Below are 14382 nucleotides of genomic sequence, written 5' to 3'. Positions count from 1 at the left end.
GCTGCGAATTATACGCATCTAACCCTGATTGGAAACACAATATCGAAGGCCTATTTACGAAGGACGCATGCTAGGAGCCACTGAGCGGAAAACAGCAACGCCCAACGTATGGCTCGAACCCACGACCCCGAGATTAAGAGTCTCGTGCTCTACCGACTGAGCTAGCCGGGCGCTACGAAAGTAAGGTAGTGGGACACGAGAATCCTTAATGCATTAGCTGCGAATTATACGCATCTAACCCTGATTGGAAACGCAGTATGGAAGGCCTATTTACGAAAGACGCATGCTAAGGAGCCACTGAGCGGAAAACAGCAACGCCCAACGTGGGGATTGAACCCCGAGATTAAGAGTCTCGTGCTCTACCGACTGAGCTAGCCGGGCGCTACGAAAGTGACGTACTGGAACACGAGAATCCTTAATGCATTAGCTGCGAATTATACGCATCTAACCCTGATTGGAAACACAATATCGAAGGCCTATTTACGAAGGACGCATGCTAGGAGCCACTGAGCGGAAAACAGCAACGCCCAACGTATGGCTCGAACCCACGACCCCGAGATTAAGAGTCTCGTGCTCTACCGACTGAGCTAGCCGGGCGCTATGAAAGTGAGGTACAAGGACACAAGAATCCTTAATGCATTAGCTGCGAATTATATGCATCTAACCCTGATTGGAAACACAATATGGAAGGCCTATTTACGAAAGACGCATGCTAAGGAGCCACTGAGCGGAAAACAGCAACGCCCAACGTGGGGCTCGAACCCACGACCCCGAGATTAAGAGTCTCGTGCTCTACCGACTGAGCTAGCCGGGCGCTACGAAAGTAAGGTAGTGGGACACGAGAATCCTTAATGCATTAGCTGCGAATTATACGCATCTAACCCTGATTGGAAACGCAGTATGGAAGGCCTATTTACGAAAGACGCATGCTAAGGAGCCACTGAGCGGAAAACAGCAACGCCCAACGTGGGGATTGAACCCCGAGATTAAGAGTCTCGTGCCCTACCGACTGAGCTAGCCGGGCGCTACGGAAGTGAGGTACAAGGACACAAGAATCCTTAATGCATTAGCTGCGAATTATATGCATCTAACCCTGATTGGAAACACAATATGGAAGGCCTATTTACGAAAGACGCATGCTAAGGAGCCACTGAGCGGAAAACAGCAACGCCCAACGTGGGGCTCGAACCCACGACCCCGAGATTAAGAGTCTCGTGCTCTACCGACTGAGCTAGCCGGGCGCTACGAAAGTGAGGTACAGGGGCATGAGAATCCTTAATGCATTAGCTGCGAATTATACGCATCTAACCCTGATTGGAAACACAGTATGGAAGGCCTATTTACGAAAGACGCATGCTAAGGAGCCACTGAGCGGAAAACAGCAACGCCCAACGTGGGGCTCGAACCCACGACCCCGAGATTAAGAGTCTCGTGCTCTACCGACTGAGCTAGCCGTGCGCTACGAAAGTCAGGTACAGGGACAGGAGACTCCTTACTCCATTACCTTCAAATTATACACATGTCACCCTGATTGGAAACACAGTATGGAAGGCCTATTTACGAAAGACGCATGCTAAGGAGCCACTGAGTGGAAAACAGCAACGCCCAACGTGGGGATTGAACCCACGACCCCGAGATTAAGAGTCTCGTGCTCTACCGACTGAGCTAGCCGGGCGCTACGAAAGCGAGGTACCGGGACACGAGAATCCTTAATGCATTAGCTGCGAATTATACGGATCTAACCCTGATTGGAAACGCAGTATGGAAGGCCTATTTACGAAAGACGCATGCTAAGGAGCCACTGAGCGGAAAACAGCAACGCCCAACGTGGGGATTGAACCCCGAGATTAAGAGTCTCGTGCTCTACCGACTGAGCTAGCCGGGCGCTACGAAAGTGACGTACTGGAACACGAGAATCCTTAATGCATTAGCTGCGAATTATACGCATCTAACCCTGATTGGAAACACAATATCGAAGGCCTATTTACGAAGGACGCATGCTAGGAGCCACTGAGCGGAAAACAGCAACGCCCAACGTATGGCTCGAACCCACGACCCCGAGATTAAGAGTCTCGTGCTCTACCGACTGAGCTAGCCGGGCGCTACGAAAGTAAGGTAGTGGGACACGAGAATCCTTAATGCATTAGCTGCGAATTATACGCATCTAACCCTGATTGGAAACGCAGTATGGAAGGCCTATTTACGAAAGACGCATGCTAAGGAGCCACTGAGCGGAAAACAGCAACGCCCAACGTGGGGATTGAACCCCGAGATTAAGAGTCTCGTGCCCTACCGACTGAGCTAGCCGCGCGCTACGGAAGTGAGGTACAAGGACACAAGAATCCTTAATGCATTAGCTGCGAATTATATGCATCTAACCCTGATTGGAAACACAATATGGAAGGCCTATTTACGAAAGACGCATGCTAAGGAGCCACTGAGCGGAAAACAGCAACGCCCAACGTGGGGCTCGAACCCACGACCCCGAGATTAAGAGTCTCGTGCTCTACCGACTGAGCTAGCCGGGCGCTACGAAAGTAAGGTAGTGGGACACGAGAATCCTTAATGCATTAGCTGCGAATTATACGCATCTAACCCTGATTGGAAACGCAGTATGGAAGGCCTATTTACGAAAGACGCATGCTAAGGAGCCACTGAGCGGAAAACAGCAACGCCCAACGTGGGGATTGAACCCCGAGATTAAGAGTCTCGTGCTCTACCGACTGAGCTAGCCGGGCGCTACGAAAGTGACGTACTGGAACACGAGAATCCTTAATGCATTAGCTGCGAATTATACGCATCTAACCCTGATTGGAAACACAATATCGAAGGCCTATTTACGAAGGACGCATGCTAGGAGCCACTGAGCGGAAAACAGCAACGCCCAACGTATGGCTCGAACCCACGACCCCGAGATTAAGAGTCTCGTGCTCTACCGACTGAGCTAGCCGGGCGCTACGAAAGTAAGGTAGTGGGACACGAGAATCCTTAATGCATTAGCTGCGAATTATACGCATCTAACCCTGATTGGAAACGCAGTATGGAAGGCCTATTTACGAAAGACGCATGCTAAGGAGCCACTGAGCGGAAAACAGCAACGCCCAACGTGGGGCTCGAACCCACGACCCCGAGATTAAGAGTCTCGTGCTCTACCGACTGAGCTAGCCGGGCGCTACGAAAGTAAGGTAGTGGGACACGAGAATCCTTAATGCATTAGCTGCGAATTATACGCATCTAACCCTGATTGGAAACGCAGTATGGAAGGCCTATTTACGAAAGACGCATGCTAAGGAGCCACTGAGCGCAAAACAGCAACGCCCAACGTGGGGATTGAACCCCGAGATTAAGAGTCTCGTGCTCTACCGACTGAGCTAGCCGGGCGCTACGAAAGTGACGTACTGGAACACGAGAATTCTTAATGCATTAGCTGCGAATTATACGCATCTAACCCTGATTGGAAACACAATATCGAAGGCCTATTTACGAAGGACGCATGCTAGGAGCCACTGAGCGGAAAACAGCAACGCCCAACGTATGGCTCGAACCCACGACCCCGAGATTAAGAGTCTCGTGCTCTACCGACTGAGCTAGCCGGGCGCTATGAAAGTGAGGTACAGGGACACGAGAATCCTTAATGCATTAGCTGCGAATTATACGCATCTAACCCTGATTGGAAACACAGTATGGAAGGCCTATTTACGAAAGACGCATGCTAAGAAGCCACTGAGCGGAAAACAGCAACGCCCAACGTGGGGCTCGAACCCACGACCCCGAGATTAAGAGTCTCGTGCTCTACCGACTGAGCTAGCCGTGCGCTACGAAAGTCAGGTACAGGGGCAGGAGACTCCTTACTCCATTGCCTTCAAATTATACACATGTCACCCTGATTGGAAACACAGTATGGAAGGCCTATTTACGAAAGACGCATGCTAAGGAACCACTGAGCGGAAAACAGCAACGCCCAACGTGGGGCGTGAACCCACGACACCGAGATTAAGAGTCTCGTGCTCCACCGACTGAGCTAGCCGGGCGCTACGAAAGTGTGGTACAGGGACACGAGAATCCTTAATGCATTAGCTGCGAATTATATGCACCTAACCCTGATTGGAAACACAATATCGAAGGCCTATTTACGAAGGACGCATGCTAGGAGCCACTGAGCGGAAACCAACAACGCCAACGTGGGGCGTGAACCCACGACACCGAGATTAAGAGTCTCGTGCTCCACCGACTGAGCTAGCCGGGTGCTACGAAAGTGAGGTACAGGGACACGAGACTCCTTAATGCATTAGCTGCGAATTATACGCACCTAACCCTGATTGGAAACAATATCGAAGGCCTATTTACGAAAGACGCATGCTAAGGAGCCACTGAGTGGAAAACAGGAACGCCCAACGAGGGGCTCGAACCCACGACCCCGAGATTAAGAGTATCGTGCTCTACGGACTGAGCTAGCCGGGCGCTACGAAAGTCAGGTACAGGGACAGTTGACTCCTTACTCCATTACCTTCAAATTATACACATGTAACCCTGATTGGAAACACAGTATGGAAGGCCTATTTACGAAAGACGCATGCTAAGGAGCCACTGAGCGGAAAACAGCAACGCCCAACGTGGGGCTCGAACCCACGACCCCGAGATTAAGAGTCTCGTACTCTGCCGACGGAGTTAGCCGGGCGCTACGAAAGTGAGGTACAGGGACAGGAGACTCCTTACTCCATTACCTTCAAATTATACACATGTAACCCTGATTGGAAACACAGTATGGAAGGCCTATTTGCGAAAGAAGCATGCTAAGGAGCCACTGAGTGGAAAACAGGAACGCCCAACGTGGAGCTCGAACCCACGACCCCGAGATTAAGAGTTTCGTGCTCTGCCGACTGAGTTAGCCGGGCGCTACGAAAGTGAGGTACAGGGACAGGAGACTCCTTACTCCATTACCTTCAAATTATACACATGTGGCCCTGATTGGAAACACAGTATGGAAGGCCTATTTACGAAAGACGCATGCTAAGAAGCCACTGAGTGGAAAACAGGAACGCCCAACGTGGAGCTCGAACCCACGACCCCGAGATTAAGAGTTTCGTGCTCTGCCGACTGAGTTAGCCGGGCGCTACGAAAGTGAGGTACAGGGACAGGAGACTCCTTACTCCATTACCTTCAAATTATACACATGTGGCCCTGATTGGAAACACAGTATGGAAGGCCTATTTACGAAAGACGCATGCTAAGGAGCCACTGAGTGGAAAACAGGAACGCCCAACGTGGAGCTCGAACCCACGACCCCGAGATTAAGGGTCTCGTGCTCTACCGACTGAGCGGGAGTAGTAGGTACTGGACTCTCACAGTGCACAACGCCCAACTGGCCTGAACACGATTTAATTAGCAATTAGAGCTAATTGGGACCCCCCACATTAATCAGCACCCTCCAGGGAGCCACCACACTAATTGGGGAAAGTCTAACTCGTGTCCAGGCCAGCTGAGCGTTGTGCACTATGAGAGTCCATAACAAAATAAAAAAAATAGGCAGAAAATAAAATAAAAAGATGGAAATAGAGTGGAGAGAAACAATTTATTCGAAAATCAACGATGCCGTGGCGAAGAAGCCGCTCCGCAACACCCGAGTGACCAGCGTCCGCCATGTTGGTAGTTTGTACCCAGCGGTTGCAGAGATCGACGACAGGTGGCCACTTAGTTGCAAGGCATCACACCAGATGGCGCCATCATCATAGCTCTAGACGAGAAAGACAGAGAACAACATACTAGCGCCAGGTAAAAATGACAGCACTGCTAAACAAGTCTAGGCATGCGAGAGAAAAGGTCTAACCGCTACTGCTAAACAGAAAACAGTACACATCGGGGAAAAAGGCTTACGGGGACGATCGCTTAGGCCTAACCTCAACACTACGCAGCTAACACAAGGCGGGAACCACACATCGCTAAACATGCGAGAAAAGGCTTGCTCACCGCAAAACAAGTCTAAACATGCGAGAAAAGGCTTACGGGGGCGATCGCTTAGCCCTAACCACAACACTATGCAGCTAACACAAGGCGGGAACCACACATCGCTAAACATGCGAGAAAAGGCTTAACACGAGCGCGGTCACCGCTAAACACGGCAAACATACGAGGAAAGAGGCTTACGGGGGCGATCGCTTAGCCCTAACCACAACACTATGCAGCTAACACAAGGCGGGAACCACACATCGCTAAACATGCGTCAACAGGCTTGGACACCGCAAAACAAGTCTAAACATGCGAGAAAAGGCTTAACACGAGCGCGGTCACCGCTAAACACGGCAAACATACGAGAAAAGGAGCGCGTCAAATCACTCACTCACCTTTTCCCCCGCGGCAACTTCCAGGCAGAAACTGAGCGAGCGCGGAGAACATACGTCTGCTCTCTACGAGAGGCAGCCAGCAACTGAGCGAGCGCGCGGAGCGCACGTCCGTCTTCCGCGACGGTCCGAGAGAAACTGAGTGAGGCGACGCGCAGCGGGCAGCTATGGATGCGCGCGCGCCCTCTGCTCCACCCGTCCGCGCATGCGCGCGCGCGCTGCTAGCTCCCTCTGCGCCGGCCGCGGGTGTTTTCGGTTTCGGCTCTCTGCTGCGCGCGCGCGCGCGCTCCTAGCGGCGACGGGTGGCTTTTCAGTTTCGCTTTCATTCTCCGTTCTTTGCGCGCGCGCGTTTATCTGTATAAAGGCAGCGCGCACCGCGCTCGCGTCATCATTCTGACCGATACGTGGAAAACGCCATGTGTGGTTTATTCTCCTGCGTTTCTCGTCGTCGCAAGGAAAAGACAAAAAACGAAGAACTTATACGCGGCATCGTGGAGGAAGCCTTTCAAGTCCACCGTCTGGAATGGTTGCAAGCACGTCAAGAAATGTGTCAGGACAAGATGAAGACGCTCGACCGCATCTTAGCGGCGGACAGACTGGCGAAAAAGAAGTCCAACTTTAGCCTGGACAATCTGTATTGGGAACGCAGTTCCGATGTAGAGGACGACGACGAGGATGTGTAAATAAAAGCGATGCATTTCTCTTCGAGTCTCAGTCTCTTCTTCTCTTCGTGCAACGTGTACGCACGCAACATGTCTTCCCCCGAACCTTTTCGTTTCCGTCATCCTTTTCGCTGTATCTTAAGCGGCCCCTCCATGTGCGGCAAATCTACGTTCGTTGCTAACGTGTTGAGGAACCTGAACGACGTGGTAGACAAGCCTCCGTCACAAATATTCTACGTGCAGAAATATGCTTCGCCGAGCATGCAGGACGAATTCGGGGACTCCGTAAAATTTACCAAGGAGCTACCGCGAGAGTGGGACACGTCGCGCGCTACGCTGATCGTCGTCGACGATCACATGACCGACGCCGGTTCCTTGAAGGAGGTGACCGATCTTTTCATTCGGGGTTCTCACCACGCCAACGCCTCGATCTTCTTACTCGTTCAAAACATCTTTTTCGACAGTAGCCATTTTAGAACAATATCCTACAACGCCAGTTACGTCGTCCTGTGGCGCACCGTGCGCAGCGTGCACCAGATGGAACATTTCGGCCAACAGCTATTTGGCAGAAAAAGATTGGAGTATTTTCTGGACGCATATAAACAAGCGATGTCGTCGCCCCACGCATATTTACTCGTGGATCTTCACAACTATACGCACGAGGATCACAGGTTGCGTAGCAATATCTTTCCGGGAGAACGTCAATATATCTACGCTCCGAAATGAATCTCCGCCCTCACCTCACTTTACTCAAAGTACTCTCCACTCTACCCCCTCCACGCCGCCGCGACGTCTTGAGACGTTCGTCCTCGTCCGACATGAAACACCTCTCCGAAATTTGCCTCAATGTATTGAACGGAAAGGTGGCTCTAGCTCCAGATACGTTCGCGCGTTTGAAGAAGCACAAACGCTTTTTACGACGGCTCGCCTACAAAAAGATTCACAAGAATCCGCAACGTTTGAAGCGCTATCTGTCTCAGCAGCGAGGACAGGGCGTTCTTTCGTCGGTGGTTCCTCTCCTGCTTTCCGCCGTGTTGAACCTTTTCGCCAATGGCCAAGAGAATTGAAGTGACCACCTCCTCCTCCATCGGAAACATTCTTTCCTCGAAGGAGAGTGACGACGTCAAAGTGAAACTCATACTGCAAGCACTGTATCGCATACTCAAGCAGTACGGATTTGACCCCTACGACAATAAAAACAAGGCGTCCGACGCTACAAATGACTTTGACTATTCGCTCCTCTCTCCAGAGGTGGACGAAGAGGAAGCGGAAAGGGTCGTCTCGGAATTAAAGAAGGTTCTTTCCTGGGATCGCGAGGGTTGTGTCTCCGTGTCGGGCAAGCCCATCAGACACTCCTCCGTTTACGAACTCGTCAATTATTTGTTGCAACGTAAGACGGGAAAGAAACCTTCCTGGTTCCCCAAAGTCTCGAAACTATTGCGTCTGATTTCTCTACCCAAATCTCGCGAGCCTCAACAGCAGCAGCAGCAGCAGGCCTCCATTGCGTGGACGACTTATGGAGGGATATGAGAAACCAGAGGGTGGTTTGGGGGGTGTGGAACGCTATAGAAAAGCGCATCACTTGAGCAAAAAGAAGGCTCTCGCCATTCTCAGAAAGCTGGATGCCTACACGCTCCACCATCCGGTCAGAAGAAAGTTTAATAGGAGACGCATCATCGCACTCAAGATCAACGACGTGTGGCAAATGGACCTCGCCGATTTTTCAAAATACAAGAGATTCAACGGTGGCTACCGCTACATTCTCGTGGCAATCGATTCCCTCTCCCGCTTTCTGCGCACCCTCCCGCTAAAGACGAAGCGCCCCGCCGAAATGAAAAGGGCCATGATAAGACTTTTTCGGGGAGGTAACGTACCTACACGCATCTTTTGCGACAGAGGCGGGGAATTCTACAACAAGACCGTCAAGGAGTATCTCTCACGAAAGAAGGTACACATGTATTCTACCTTCTCTCCAGTAATCAAAGCGTCGCAGGCAGAGCGCGTCATACGCACTTTACGCGACAGAATATTCCGTTATTTTAGAGTAACGGGAAAATACCACTTCGTTTCCGCGCTTCCCAAGATCGTGCGCGACTACAACACCACCAAACACAGGACTTTGGGCATCAGCCCGTCCGAAGTCACGCCCGAAAACGAATTGGAGCTGTTCAATAAGATAAATGGGAAGCCCGTCGTACCCTCCGTGAAAAAGAAGCTCAAACTGGGGGATAAAGTGAGGGTCCTACTTCACAGAAAAGGTTTTCATAAGAGCTCGGAAGGGAGTTGGTCGCCTCAGATTTTCACCGTCTCCCGCCTGAGAGACACCTCTCCTCCCGTCGTACACCTGGAAGATTACCGGGGTAAGGAAGTGGACGGATCTTTCTACCCGGAGGAGGTACTCGTCGTAACCCGAGACGCCAATCAGCCTTGGCCAGTAACGAAAGTGCTGAGAAAGAAGCAACTGAACGGTCAGAGCTTCTCCTTGGTTCGCTGGTTCGGTTACGACAAAGAACACGACAGTTGGGTTCCGAGCAGCGACGTGGTCAAGATTGGGAAATGATGTCAGACATCTACGTCCACCTGCTCTCGAACGCCAGCATGGATAAGTTTCCCTCGAATAAACTCAACGCCTTCACGGTAGCTTTCGATAGTCCGCTTCAGCTCTCGAATCGGTATAAAGTCGGTCTGATGGATCTCAGCATAAGTAACGATTTTTTAAATATCGGCTACGAAAGGCAAGATGCGAAAATCGAGGTTTCTTTCGAGGACACGGTGGAAGCCGGCAGAACTTTTCGTGTCACCTCGGATCTCGAGAGGGATTTGGGAAAAGCCCTTTCGGAATTCGACGTTTCTTTCGCGTACAATAAATCGCGATACGACTTCGTCTTACCCGTGGACGTGAAAGCCGTGGAATTGGACCCTCGGCTCGCGCAAGCGCTCGACGCCTCGCTAGCGTCCCGCGAAGCAGGTCGTGCGGTGAAACCCCCCAAATTGAGCGAACGCGAAGCCACCTCCATCTTATTGGAGCACGCCGCACCCGTCGCTTTCGGCGACGTCACTCTGAATTCGGAAACCACGTCCCTACGGAACACACTCAACAAGTATTTCCAGACGCACAAGCTGGACGCCTCGCTAGAATTCGCGGATAACGTGTACTCTCTGAAAACACCGAAAGGGTTGCACGTACCGGAACCCTTTGTCAAGCTGCTACATCTCACAGCCGTCGAGGGACACGAAGAAACGCTACGCGTCTCTCTCCCCGTAGCGCGCCAATTTTCTTTCACGATCAAGACGAAAATTCCTCGATCTTTGCAAGTACATGTGCCTCCCGGCTATTATGCGACGCCGCAAGCACTTCTAAATGCGATTAACCAGCGCGTAGGCGAACGCGCGCGCTTCAGCTTCGACGGAACCGAACAGAAATGTAAAATTCGGCTTTCCGAGGGCACCTCCACCCTAAGACTTTCCGAGTACCTGGCCGTGCTTTTGGGCTTCGAATCGCGTACCGTGTTCACGGGGGATGAGGATGCCACGAGCTCCGTCGAGGTACTCCTGGAACCCCCGTTTCACAACATAATCGTCTACACAGATATCGTGGAACCCACGTACGTGGGGAGCGGGAAAAAACCGATATTAAAAATACTACCCTTTTATTACGAGAAAGACAAGCACGTCGTCACCTACACGTTAGATAACATCCAGTATTTTAACCTGTCTCAATTCGAAATTCCCTCAGTGACGATCGTTCTCGCGGACGAAACGGGAAGACGTTTGCCGTTGCGGTCCAAAGGCAGAACCAATCTAACGTTGCATTTCAAATATGTACCGTAATTCCCCCAAAATAATTCCCGTGTACACGGGACCCCTTTTCCAACGAGGGGGCGGTGTGTTGAGCAACATATCCAAGTTTATCGTTCCCATCTGGCAGCAAATAAAACCGATCGCCAAGAGAACGTTGAAGCGCTTGGCGCGGAATTTGGCCGATGGCGAAGGAATATCGCGCGCAGTAAAAAAGACGGCCATAGCAACGGGGAGAGACGTGCTGGATTCCATGGAGGGCTCTGGAAACAACAACAACAATGGAAAGAAACGCCGCAAAAGACAACAAAAGGCGCCGACACACGACGCACCTGCAGATATCTTTGGTACGCCGTGAAGGTCACACATCCGCTGTGCGCGCTCCGTCCATCATGACGTCAACGAAAGCAAAAATACAGACGCAACGGTCACCGCATTGTCTTACGAGTGACGTGATGATATTCGAACCCCCTTCCATTCAATACGGCGTGGAAGATACTTCGTACCAACTCTTTTATCCGGTCAACGGGGTAAATAATTCTGTGATCGAGTTTTGTATTCAAAATTTGCAAAGGGCACACTTGGATCTCTACGGCAGTTTCGTGTCTTTGACCGTGCGCATTGTTCGCGACGACGGGGAAGAAATGGACGAGAAAGATGTCGTTTTCCCAATAAACCACCTGTTGAGCGGCATGTTTAAGACGGTCACCGTTTACGCGAACAACAAGCTCGTCAGTTCCAACGAGTTGTACGCCTACAGGAGTATTTTGGACGTCGTGCTTCATTCCACGCCCATGGCTCAAGAAACAGTGCACGCGGCTGGACTCTATGTCGAGGACGACGAACATTTAAAGGACGATTACGACGTCTCTTCTCGCGGTCCGAAACAACGTTACGAAGCGACGAAGGGTGGAAAATACTTTAACCTGGTCGGACAGATCAATACCGACCTGTTTCAACAGCCGCGCCTGATGGTACCTGCCGTCGAAATTCGCGTCGTTTTCCTGTTAAACAACGACGAATTTAAACTCGTATCGGTCCCCAAAGACAAGAAAACGTACAATTACGAGGTGGACATTAAAGAAATGACGTTACACTTGAAAAAGGTGACGCTGGCACCTTCCCTATTTTTGGAATACGAGCGGCGGCTTCAGACCACGCCGGCCATCTACGTGTTACGCGGATTGGAAACCAAGGTGCGGAGCTTGAGTGCCGGGAGCTTGGACGCTCACTTTGAAAACGTTTACCCCGAAAGGGTACCTTCCAAATTATGCGTCGCCCTGCTCGCCACGTCCGACTTTCTCGGCGACATCCAATCGAACCCCTACAAATTCCGTCATTACGACCTGTCTCATTCGATGCTCTCCGTGGACGGCCAGCAAGTGCGAGCCGAGTACGACTTTCAGAACGACCTCGTCAAAATTCCCTACTTTAACTTCTTGCAAGAACTGGGAGAGAAACATTTCAAGTATAGCTACGAGCGATTTAAAACGAACGGGTTCCTTCTCTACTTCAACTTGGACGTGGACAAGTGTTCTTCTCCTTCGCATTTGAACGAGTGGCGAAAAGGAAACGTTCGCCTGCAATTACGCTTCGCTAAAGCCCTTCCACACGCGGTCACCGTCCTCTTGATTTCCGAGTGTCCCAAGCTCATGTACGTCGACAAGGACCGTACGGTCACCTTCCCATAAGAAAAGATGTACGAGAGCGACATCTTGGAACTCGTGTCCCTGAACCCCCTCGCTTCCTCCATGCTGAGAGGCATTTGCGCTTCCGACGAAGCCTTCGTTTTACGCAAGCCCGGCTATTTAATCATCAATACCGAAGAGCGAAGAAGGCGCGGGCAGCACTGGGTGCTCTACCTGAAAAACTACGACGGGTCTGCCGTGTTTTTCGACAGCTACGGACTTCCCCCCATCGAAGCAAACCTTCGAAAGACTTTACCTGTAGTGGACGAGTATAACGACAAGTGTATTCAATCGCCTTTTTCGCCTTACTGCGGGCTTTTTTGTATCTACGTAGCCACGCGCATGTCGAAACGCTACAGCTTGAAAAGTTGTGTATCCATGTTTTCCTGTAACCTCGAAGAGAATGACAAAACAATAAAACGTCTCCTCGTGAGCGAACTCGTTTCGTAAAAAATAGTCTATTTATTCACGACATACACAAGACCCTTGCGAGACGATCTTCCAACGTGCTGACCCGACGCTCACCGTCGTCGCCGGTCTGCACCGTGACGTCGAGGGATGTGTGGAGAAGCCAGTAGCGACGGACGATAGGTCGGTTGAAACCCGCGTTGATGAGACACGGGTCGACTGTCTCTCCTCGTCTATACTTCTCCAGCAGCTCGAGCTTGTAATCTACGAAACGCTTCATTTTCTTTGCAATCTTCCCACTGACGGTGAACAGACGTAAGGGTATCGTCTTGAGAATCGAGCGAAAGTCTCCCTCGCAGCTATCGCCGTGAATATAATCGCGTAATCGCAGCAAGTCCCGATACATTCGTGTTTGCACAAAGGTGGCAAACCTCTGCTCGGGCGTCATCATGACTGAGACGGAATGAGAGTAGACAACCTTTTTTTATTTCTCGTTACACATGAATTAGGCTCCAGCTTTGGTTTCGTAGCCGGGAAGGCAGCCCAAATACGGACGAAGGCTCGAGTCTAACCAATGGCTGGGGTTTCTCGACCAGAGTCCACCGCAACGACAGGTAGTCAGTTGATCGCCGATTCGCAAAAGAAGGTCTTTGGAGGAGGCTTGAAGGTTAGGACCAGGGGTAGATCTCCCGTCAGTAGCCATTCGTAATCTGCAACGAAAGGAGTGTGAGAAACGCGTGTTTTTTTTTTAACTCAAACACACACACGTACAATCTTCTTCAGTCACAGAGTGACACTGATGGTCCATCTTCTCCATCTTCCTTCAATAGTCGAAGTCCTTCGCAACGTACGTCGAACGGTACCGTCCGACAGCCGAGAAACGGGCGAATCAATCGGTCCGTCCAATGCTTTTGCTCTGAAAAAATGTGAACGATTATAGAACGTATTAAAAAATAACGAGGAAGCGTACCTTTGGACCACAATCCACCACAATTGGTACAGAAGAAGCGGGCGCTGCCAATCTCCCGAAATATGTGAGGCGGGAAAAAACCGACTTCACGCGCAGCAAAAGTGTTGTACACTGGAAACGAAACTCTTCAAACATTTCGGCGATGATGACGTCATGGGTATTACTTACGAGGATCTACCAAGCTGATCATGATGGAATGACGATCGACCATTCGCTTCGACATTTATAGTAAAGCTTTGCCTCTCACTCTCTATGACGTCATTGAACGTGTTTGAACATGTTAAGACGTGTTTGAACATGTTTGGACGTGTTCAGACACGGGCGGCGAAGTCGCCCCTGGACACACTCGTTCCTCTCTCTTCCTCTCTATGACGTCATTGAACGTGTCTGAACATGTTTGGACGTGTTTGAACATGTTGTGACGTGTGTAGACACGAACCCCGCAATACGAAAAACGTCACGCAGTACGAATTAGACTAGTGGTTAGTGTGTCGCGTCCAGTGTAGAAGGATCCTGGG

General features: G+C 50.9%; 7 non-coding genes across 7 annotated transcripts; all 7 read right to left on the bottom strand.

Moving 5' to 3' along the window:
- Positions 1-741: 741 nt before the first annotated feature.
- On the bottom strand, positions 742-814 carry Trnak-cuu (transfer RNA lysine (anticodon CUU)). Its single transcript has one exon. It is a non-coding gene; the product is annotated as a tRNA-Lys (tRNA).
- A 354-nt stretch (positions 815-1168) lies between these two features.
- Positions 1169-1241, bottom strand: Trnak-cuu (transfer RNA lysine (anticodon CUU)). Its single transcript has one exon. It is a non-coding gene; the product is annotated as a tRNA-Lys (tRNA).
- Positions 1242-1385: 144 nt separating this feature from the next.
- Trnak-cuu (transfer RNA lysine (anticodon CUU)) lies at positions 1386-1458 on the bottom strand. Its single transcript has one exon. It is a non-coding gene; the product is annotated as a tRNA-Lys (tRNA).
- A 144-nt stretch (positions 1459-1602) lies between these two features.
- Positions 1603-1675, bottom strand: Trnak-cuu (transfer RNA lysine (anticodon CUU)). The gene has a single exon. It is a non-coding gene; the product is annotated as a tRNA-Lys (tRNA).
- A 780-nt stretch (positions 1676-2455) lies between these two features.
- Trnak-cuu (transfer RNA lysine (anticodon CUU)) lies at positions 2456-2528 on the bottom strand. The gene has a single exon. It is a non-coding gene; the product is annotated as a tRNA-Lys (tRNA).
- Positions 2529-3098: 570 nt separating this feature from the next.
- Trnak-cuu (transfer RNA lysine (anticodon CUU)) lies at positions 3099-3171 on the bottom strand. Its single transcript has one exon. It is a non-coding gene; the product is annotated as a tRNA-Lys (tRNA).
- A 570-nt stretch (positions 3172-3741) lies between these two features.
- On the bottom strand, positions 3742-3814 carry Trnak-cuu (transfer RNA lysine (anticodon CUU)). Its single transcript has one exon. It is a non-coding gene; the product is annotated as a tRNA-Lys (tRNA).
- Positions 3815-14382: the final 10568 nt, after the last annotated feature.

Source organism: Ornithodoros turicata, chromosome 1 (assembly GCF_037126465.1).
Source record: "Ornithodoros turicata isolate Travis chromosome 1, ASM3712646v1, whole genome shotgun sequence".
In the NCBI taxonomy this organism is placed as follows: Eukaryota; Metazoa; Arthropoda; class Arachnida; order Ixodida; family Argasidae; genus Ornithodoros; species Ornithodoros turicata.
Note: the sequence above shows the minus strand (reverse complement) of the source record. Positions and strands in the feature narration are given on the sequence as shown.